This window comes from Lactuca sativa, chromosome 5, assembly GCF_002870075.4.
Source record: "Lactuca sativa cultivar Salinas chromosome 5, Lsat_Salinas_v11, whole genome shotgun sequence".
Lineage (NCBI taxonomy): Eukaryota > Viridiplantae > Streptophyta > Magnoliopsida > Asterales > Asteraceae > Lactuca > Lactuca sativa.
This window is the reverse complement of record NC_056627.2, coordinates 351,343,260-351,352,949: the sequence shown is the minus strand read 5'-3', so window position 1 is coordinate 351,352,949 and position 9,690 is coordinate 351,343,260. Positions and strand designations below refer to the sequence as shown.

At 31.6% G+C, this 9,690-nt stretch overlaps 1 long non-coding RNA gene across 1 annotated transcript; it reads right to left on the bottom strand.

Moving 5' to 3' along the window:
* Nucleotides 1-7,895: 7,895 nt before the first annotated feature.
* On the bottom strand, nt 7,896-9,022 carry LOC122198169 (uncharacterized). The gene is made up of 3 exons (XR_006192057.2): nt 8,867-9,022; nt 8,591-8,784; nt 7,896-8,103 (listed from the first exon to the last, which is right to left on the bottom strand). It is a non-coding gene; the product is annotated as an uncharacterized LOC122198169 (long non-coding RNA).
* Between the last annotated feature and the right edge of the window lie 668 nt (nt 9,023-9,690).

Genomic DNA, 9,690 nt, shown 5'->3' with positions numbered 1-9,690 from the left:
AAATAGCCCATTTTTACTATTGTTGTCAAAACTAGCCCATTTTTACCATTATGGTCGAAAATAACCCATTTTGAATGAAATTTCCATATTTTTCCATTTTTCAAGTTTTCATGACAAAAATTTCTTGCTTGCTTGTTAGCATGATTTCTAGGCGTGGTATTTTTACCTTTTACCATTGTTGCTACATGTGAGGACAATGCTTAATTTTAAGCTTAGGGTGAGGTATTATTATTCTTTATTTTATGCATTTAGGTTGTATATAGTTACATTTAGAGTAATTCATTTAAGTCTTTCGAAAAATTGCATTAAAATTTCAAAATTTTTGCATATTTTTTTTACTTCTTTTCAAATTTTCATACTTTTTAGTGTCATTCTAGCTTAGGACCTCATGCATTTTTGCTCTCTCTTTTCTTCTCATCCTTACAGGTACCATCGTGTTGAGTCATAAGTATTAAATCATAGATTGGTCTCGGATCTTGATATGGAATTCCTTGTGTTTGAAAGATGGGACATGGTTTGATCCTCACAGACCACTTTGAGACTACTTGTATAGGGTTAGATGCAGGGTTCTAACTGGGTGTAGATGCGGATGGAAGTGGTTATTCAGGACGATGTGTGCAAGAAAATATTAACTCGGTAAGGTATTTTGAATATGCGGATGAATCGCATCTCGGTTAGGAGGGGAATACCCCTTTATACTCCCAAGTCTTGCCCGGGCATTGCATAGTTAGATTCTCACCAGCTTTTTGAGATAGGTCATTATTTTCTAGGAGTCTAGAGTAGATAGTGTTCTAATGAGAAAATGTCATAGATCCTTAGGTTGTATGTGCCCATAAACTATTTGTGTGAAATTTCGATGTGAAAATATGTTTTCTCACTATATTGAGTTTTACATTTTATGTATTATGGTTGATGGATGTGTGCAAAGATGTTGATGTATTGTGATTAATAGTTGTAAGAATAGAGGCCCAGTTGATGGCTTGAAGCCCAGATACCGATTTACTATGGTTGACAGTTGTGTGAGTAGAGGTCGGGTTGATGGCTTGGAGGCTAGATATCTATTTATTACCGGGGGGAAAGGAGGGAGGGGTGGGAGTGTAAAGTGGATGGGTGATATTTTGGATAACTCACTATGCTTTGTGCTTACCAGTTGTCAAATGTTTTCAGGCAATTTCGGAGATAAGGAGAAAAGCTTGGCGTGACCAACTGCATCGTTGTTGTTTTTGTTTTGAGATTTCCGCTAATATAATGCTTTGATACGACTCTTATTTGATAGGACGTTTTTTGGTTTAAAACAATGGATGTTTTACTTCTTTTGAAAAATGGTGTTTTTTTTATTTTTGTTTTATCCTGATTTTAAAAATAAAAATTTGGGATGTTACAAACCCCTATGTCAAAACCTATTTGAATGATTTAAGTCTAAATGAATTTTGAATATCAACTTTATTATTGGATATAGTAATGATATATGAAATTATAAAATAACAAGAGAAGATAAAATAAAATAGCCATTGAAAGTATTAGCATCATCTCCGTGCAAAGATGACACACACAAATCAAAATAGTCCAAAAAAGTTTTGTTCATATAAATACTTGTCGGATTATAATCGAACCACTCATAGATGATTTTATTCAATATAGTTAAAAAGATCTAGAAGTTCATAACTATTAGTAATTGTTTCTCCAAATCTTACCGAGGAGAGTCATAAACCTTTAAGATGAAGTACATGTGAAGTAACAAACACAATATCCATGTTTTTCTACATCATTATACAAACACTTTGAAGTTACTTTATGAAATTGTTTATAACATCGTTGATCACAAGAGTCGCAACTTTTTGGATCCATGATGTAATTACATTCTTCTCCATTGACCATCGGAACTACAACTAAAATAAAAAAAAATTAAATATAAGTTATTGTTGAAATATAAGATATTACATTAGTGGATTATAAAATTTAAAGTAAAAATTTCTCAAATCATTTTGATGGAATTGAATTAACAAACCTGCAACAGCAACAATAAAGAATAATACATAAGCGTATGTAAACATGGCCATCTTTTTTGCACAACCACTTGTTATGTTTTTGATAGGCAAAAGATTTTGATTGATAGATTGATTGTATTCGTGTGTGTGTGTGTATATATATATATATATATATATATATTACGTGATATTATAGTATATTACATTATAATTACAAGAGCAATTAATGTTATATATATATATATATATATATATATATATATATATATAAGTGTGTTTTCGGACCAAAAGGACCAAGTTGAGAGGTTATCGGCCCATTGGCCCAATACGAGAGTCTTGGCCCAAATAGGGGATTGGGCCGAAAAAGCTTGGGCTAAGACCCAAAATGATGAATTTTGGCTTATTGAGTCGAGTTTTGGGTTTACACAAAGCACGAATCCTTTTCCTTTTAGAAGGAACCAAGGACTTCGTCGTATATTTACGCGGATATTGAATTCCATTATTTAACGTTATAAATAATGTTACTAGTGTTTATTTTTTACTACAAATTATAACACGTAATAATTCATGTCGTAATTTATACAGTTTACTAGGAGAGTTTAACAAAAATAGCCTATTTTTACTTTTTTTGTAAAAAATAGCCCATTTTACTTTTGTTGTTAAAAATAGCCCAATTTTACCATAATTGCCAAAAATAGTCCATTTTTACTATTGTTGTAAAAAATAGCCCAATTTTACCATAATTGTCAAAACTAGCCCATTTTTACTATTGTTGTAAAAAATAGTCCATTTTTACCATAATTGTCAAAAATAGCTCATTTTTTCTATTGTTGTAAAAAAATAGCCGATTTTTACCATAATTGTCAAAAATAGCCCATTTTTACTATTGTTGTCAAAACTAGCCCATTTTTACCATTATGGTCGAAAATAACCCATTTTGAATGAAATTTCCATATTTTTCCATTTTTCAAGTTTTCATGACAAAAATTTCTTGCTTGCTTGTTAGCATGATTTCTAGGCGTGGTATTTTTACCTTTTACCATTGTTGCTACATGTGAGGACAATGCTTAATTTTAAGCTTAGAGTGAGGTATTCTTATTCTTTATTTTATGCATTTAGGTTGTATATAGTTACATTTAGAGTAATTCATTTAAGTCTTTCGAAAAATTGCATTAAAATTTCAAAATTTTTGCATATTTTTTTTACTTCTTTTCAAATTTTCATACTTTTTAGTGTCATTCTAGCTTAGGACTTCATGCATTTTTGCTCTCTCTTTTCTTCTCATCCTTACAGGTACCATCGTGTTGAGTCATAAGTATTAAATCATAGATTGGTCTCGGATCTTGATATGGAATTCCTTGTGTTTGAAAGATGGGACATGGTTTGATCCTCACAGACCATTTTGAGACTACTTGTATAGGGTTAGATGCAGGGTTCTAACTAGGTGTAGATGCGGATGGAAGTGGTTATTCAGGACGATGTGTGAAAGAAAATATTAACTCGGTAAGGTATTTTGAATATGCGGATGAATCGCACCTCGGTTAGGAGGGGAATACCCCTTTATACTCCCAAGTCTTGCCCGGGCATTGCATAGTTAGATTCTCACCAGCTTTTTGAGATAGGTCATTATTTTCTAGTAGTCTAGAGTAGATAGTGTTCTAATGAGAAAATGTCATAGATCCTTAGGTTGCATGTGCCCATAAATTATTTGTGTGAAATTTCGATGTGAAAATATGTTTTCTCACTATATTGAGTTTTACATTTTATGTATTATGGTTGATGGATGTGTGCAAAGATGTTGATGTATAGTGATTAATAGTTGTATGAATAGAGGCCCAGTTGATGGCTTGAAGCCCAGATACCGATTTACTATGGTTGATAGTTGTGTGAGTAGACGTCGGGTTGATGGCTTGGAGGCTAGATATATATTTATTACCGGGGGGAAAGGAGGGAGGGGTGGGAGTGTAAAGTGGATGGGTGATATTTTGGATAACTCACTATGCTTTGTGCTTACCAACTGCATCGTTGTTGTTTTTGTTTTGAGATTTCTGCTAATATAATGCTTTGATACGACTCTTATTTGATAGGACGTTTTTTGGTTTAAAACAATGGATGTTTTACTTCTTTTGAAAAATTGTGTTTTTTTTGTTTTATCCGAATTTTAAATATAAAAATTTGCGATGTTACAAACCCCTATGTTAAAACCTATTTGAATGATTTAAGTCTAAATGAATTTTGAATATCAACTTTATTATTGGATATAGTAATGATATATGAAATTATAAAATAACAAGAGAAGATAAAATAAAATAGCCATTGAAAATATTAGCATCATCTCTGTGCAAAGATGACACACACAAATCAAAATAGTCCAAAAAAGTTTTGTTCATATAAATACTTATCGGTTTATAATCGAACCACTCATAGATGATTTTATTCAATATAGTTAAAAAGATCTAGAAGTTCATAACTATTAGTAATTGTTTCTCCAAATCTTACCGAGGAGAGTCATAAACCTTTAAGGTGAAGTACATGTGAAGTAGCAAACACAATATCCATGTTTTTCTACATCATTATACAAACACTTTGAAGTTACTTTATGAAATTGTTTATAACATCGTTGATCACAAAAGTCGCAACTTTTTGGATCCATGATGTAATTACATTCTTCTCCACTGACCATCGGAACTACAACTAAAATAAAAAAAAATTAAATATAAGTTATTGTTGAAATATAAGATATTACATTAGTGGATTATAAAATTTAAAGTAAAAATTTCTCAAATCATTTTGAAGGAATTGAATTAACAAACCTGCAACAGCAACAATAAAGAATAATACATAAGAGTATGTAAACATGGCCATCTTTTTGCACAACCACTTGTTATGTTTTTGATAGGCAAAAGATTTTGATTGATAGATTGATTGTATTCGCGCGTGTGTGTGTATGTGTATATATATATATATATATATATATATATATATATATATTGTTATATTATGGTATATTACAATATAATTACAAGAGCAATTAATGTTATATATATATATATATATATATATATATATATATATATATATATATATATATATATATATATATAAGTGTGTTTTCGGGCCAAAAGGACCAAGTTGAGAGGTTATCGGCCCATTGGCCCAATAGGAGAGTCTTGGCCAAAATAGGGGATTGGGCCGAAAAAGCTTGGGCTAAGGCCCAAAATGATGAATTCTGGCTTATTGAGTCGAGTTTTGGGTTTACACAAAGCACGAATCCTTTTTCTTCTAGAAGGAACCAAGGACTTCGTCGTATATTACGATGCGTCACATCAAGGATTAGGTTGTGTATTATTATAAAGAGAACAAGTTGAGGAGAACAAGTTGAATTTTGGTGGTCTAGTGGATTAAAAATGCGATCGCAAATCTAGAAAAAAATGTCGTATATCTGGAAAAAATCTTCAAATTTGTGATCGCATTTTTAATATCTACGGTCACAGATTTTGTTAACTTGTTCCGAAAGGTTCCTGCACTTTGGACGTGCTTTACTTTACCGGAAGATGCATGAGTCGGAACATAATAGCTAGGCACGTCGTGGGAGGAGAATAAGCAAAATCTGTTGCATAATCCAAGTAAAAGTGAACATCTCGCTAATCAAAATCATCATCACGAGCAGTAGTTGAAACTGCTAGTCGATCTACCGGATCAACTTCTGCCTACCCCGCCCTGTCAAATATCGTCAGGAGTCTTTATTTTCTTTTATTTTTTGAATAGGAAAATTGCTCATCCGACATGGCATGAATCACCGAACCTGCACTCAAGAATAGTAATGCTTTGAAAAAGGCGTGATTCATTAAGTGAAAGACGCTAACCGAATAGTTAGAGATGCCGCAAGCAAAGATCATATAGCCTAACCGACTGCAAGTTGAATAAGCTATGACCCTCTTTAGATCGTTCTGTAATATTCCAGTGGTTGGCAAGGAATGATGTCATAGCTCTTGCAAAATATGACCATCATGATCAAATTCGAAGGAGAGACGGTTCCAGATGATGAAAACCCCTTCTGAAGGCGATTTCTAAAGATTTGAAGGTTGTGAATCATCTCATACACTTAATTAGAATATTAATCAGTTCGTTTTTCTTTTTATTAGTTTTGATTTGTTTTATCCATGTCTTGCTAAAACCTTAGTTTTCAGTTCCGTAATAGACTACTACTTTTCATGTGATCAGTTATTAGATCTTGTTTTCATTGTGTGCTTCTATCTAGTTGTTTTAGTTTTGAGCTTAATGAATGTTCTCCAACGTCGACCCTCTCCATTCAGGTATTTCACTTGAGATGTTTTATCAGTTCGGTTTTTTTTATCCAAAGACATACCGGGAGATTTTGAGGCATGTACCCTACATTGATGTTGAAATGAGTGACTCACTTTTGATTTTATTACAAGGCAATGTCACGATTTTCTCTTAAAATCTTTTATTAGTTCAGTTTTTTTCATGAAATTGTTATTATGACATTTTGGGTATTAAAGAACCGGAAGTAAAGGTAGTTGATTGTACAAATTTTAGGTTCACGATTATTGTTTTTAATTATAGGTCATTTGGTAAGTAACAATTTGACATGCAAATGAACTGTTCGATGAAATGCTTGAACAATATTTCTTTTGGCATGAACTCAGATTTCATTTTTTTTTTCAATTTCTATATGTATTGATAATAGGATGATTTTACAAATATACATGCTTATAATTCAGGGGTGGACATTGATCTTGAGCAACAAAAGGTGATAGTGAAGTGTAACGAACAACCAGATGTAGTTCTGTTCCAAGACAGCGAAGAAAACTGAGTTGTGGCCGGTTGAAACAACATTTGTGTGTTTAATCCGGGACTTGATATTACATTATGTAGATTGTTTTTATGTTTGTTTGTTCTAATGTAAAGCTAAAACTATCATGTCACTCTAACATTTCGTATTTTGAACTTGAGAACAAATGCACAACATAATTCTTGTGTTGCGACATCTTAGATAAGCTTGGTTTCACCTTTAGTCTCTATGTGTTTGAATTTAATTGAATTTTTTATTAATCAACAATGTTGGATGTTAGATTTGGGGACTTCATGTCATATATACCAATTTCGATTTTTAGAGAGCACTAGGGGAAAAGTCATGTGAACCAAAAAGACTTTTAAATGAAATAATGCATAAAACATAACAAAAGGGTATAATGGTCATTTTTAGCATTTGACACAGCTAGTCAGATGTGTAATCAAACAAACATAATTTCAATCAGATCCGATCAGAGCTCAGATCCAGGCCTCTAACTCAGTCAGATCTAACTTAATCAACAACTATCAAACAACCTCTTAGTTCATTTTAACAATGATTTAGTCTTTGTTTCCAACGAATTCATACATTGAAAATACAAAAGTTTAAAGGTAGATTCAAAAGACAGGTACAAAATTTGCTATATTTACTTCTCAACTAGAAAAGTATTCATGCTATGCATGGGTCAGAGAATTGGATTGTTTTGTTTTTTAGATTTGGTTTAGTAGTTTATAAGCTAGTTAATCAACAAACTATTAACAAAAAGTTCAATTTTTTTACTAAAGCCTAATAATGCCTGAAACGAATCTTGATGGGTGTCTTTAACATGTATACACATGGTCTTGCCTACTTTTTTTATACATAGGGCCAAATCCACATTTCCAACGATAGTTTGTAATTTTTTGACAAAAAATACTTTAGTAAAAAAGTATAAAAGTTACCCAATCAACTAAACTATCATCCATAGAAGTTTGAGATGAATGAGCATGCCTCATTTCAGTAATCAATTCCAAAAGCATGACAACAAATGAGAAAACATCATATTTATCTGAAAGTTAGCCTGAGGAGGTGTATGCTTGTGCTTTATACCTATGAACCGCAAAAACATGAGATGACGTCTAAGGGTAAATGCAAAAATAACAGCGTACTTCCATTTATAGTAAGAAAGAAAACAAAAAAAGTATGTTACCATTATTAGGAATTATAGGTAGAATGCCAATTTCAGCATCACAAAAGTCGGACCGGATTACGATTATCGGTTCCAAGCCGGTTCTGATATCATTGAGGAATGGCCTTTTCCTGTAGTTTAAGTTTCATCAGTAATTGCAAGATATAGCAACATGGTTTCGTTAGTTACATATTATAGCATCCTACTTTTGTTTCTTTCTGCTACAACATCATACTTTCAAACGTTTTTCTTATTATGATATTATACTTAGGTCGTGTTTGGCAAGCAGTGTTTGAGAGCTTCTGGCTTCTAGCTTTTAAGAAAATGCTAGTAAAAAAGAAAAAGTCTCATTCGGCGACAAGAACGTTTAGCTTTTAACCTAAACAAAACGCTCCAAAATCAAAAGCTACATGGAGTAGCTTTCAACAAAACACTCCAAAATCAAATGCTACCCGCTACTGGTTAGTTTTGCCGAACACGCCCTGAGGACAATCTACCTAATGATAGCTAAATTTAAGAAGTAGCAACGTACTTGTGGTTTATTTTTTGATGTAAAACAACATTCTGTACAAAATAAAAGCAAAAAAGCTTCAAAAATAAAGTACATCCGTAACTAACCTTATAATAAAGAGCATAAAGAAAGATTTTGTAGTGCTCATACTTTGGTTCTCTATCGGTCATTTCTTCAAACACTTTGTGTGCACTTTCCTAGACCATGTTATTTGCCTCATGTTCAATGTCTTCCTCTGCAAACACATGCTTCCATTCCATTGGCTGAAACAAAAATTCAGATTTTGGATGGTAGTAATTACCTACAAAAAAGAAAACATGGGATCATTTACTTATAACTTTCTAGTGTTTGCAAATAGTTAATTGGGATGAATTGAGGGTTACCTAATAGAAAGTAGTCATTTTATTGAACCAATCAGAATAGGAATGAGGCAAACAGCCATTCAGTTGACGCGATATTCACCAAATTCTTGTCATTCTCTACTTTTATGGACTTTACCCCTATCCAGAATAGGAACATGTATTAAGTAGTTTAACAAAATTGAGCAGTTTTATTATTATTATTATTATCAAATTAAAATAATAACTATATTTCAAGACTACTACCTAATGAACATTGAAAAAAACTTTTATTAATTTGCAACTAATAAGACCCGTTATATTATTAAAAAATAATAATAATAATAATAATAATAATAATAATAATAATAATAATAATAATAATAATAATAAATAAATAAATAAATAAATAAAACTATTAAGAGAAAGGCATTTTAAAGCCTACAAACCCAACACAATATCTAATATTTTAGATGCATATATAAGCAACATATTCAACTTTATCTTTAAAAACACAATTAACTCTAGTATTCAAATTAACTCAAATCCTTACAAACATTAAATAATGATAACAATAATCTAATGAGAATTTTTGGTACTAAGTACTAAACATCAATCTTTGAGATGATTCGTTTAATTTTGTGTATGCAACCATCGCAGTGTAGTGGAATCTTCTACACCGCAGTAGTTGATTGAGCCTGGATAACCACCATAAAAATATAAATCAATCATGCATATATACCATTCAATAAAGGATAAAAGTATGTAAACAAATCACTGAATTAATTAGTTGAATTGTACCTCTCTGGGTTTTTGGTGGATGGATGCTTGCTTATTTATCATCCTCTTCTTTTTTTCTTTTTTTTTTT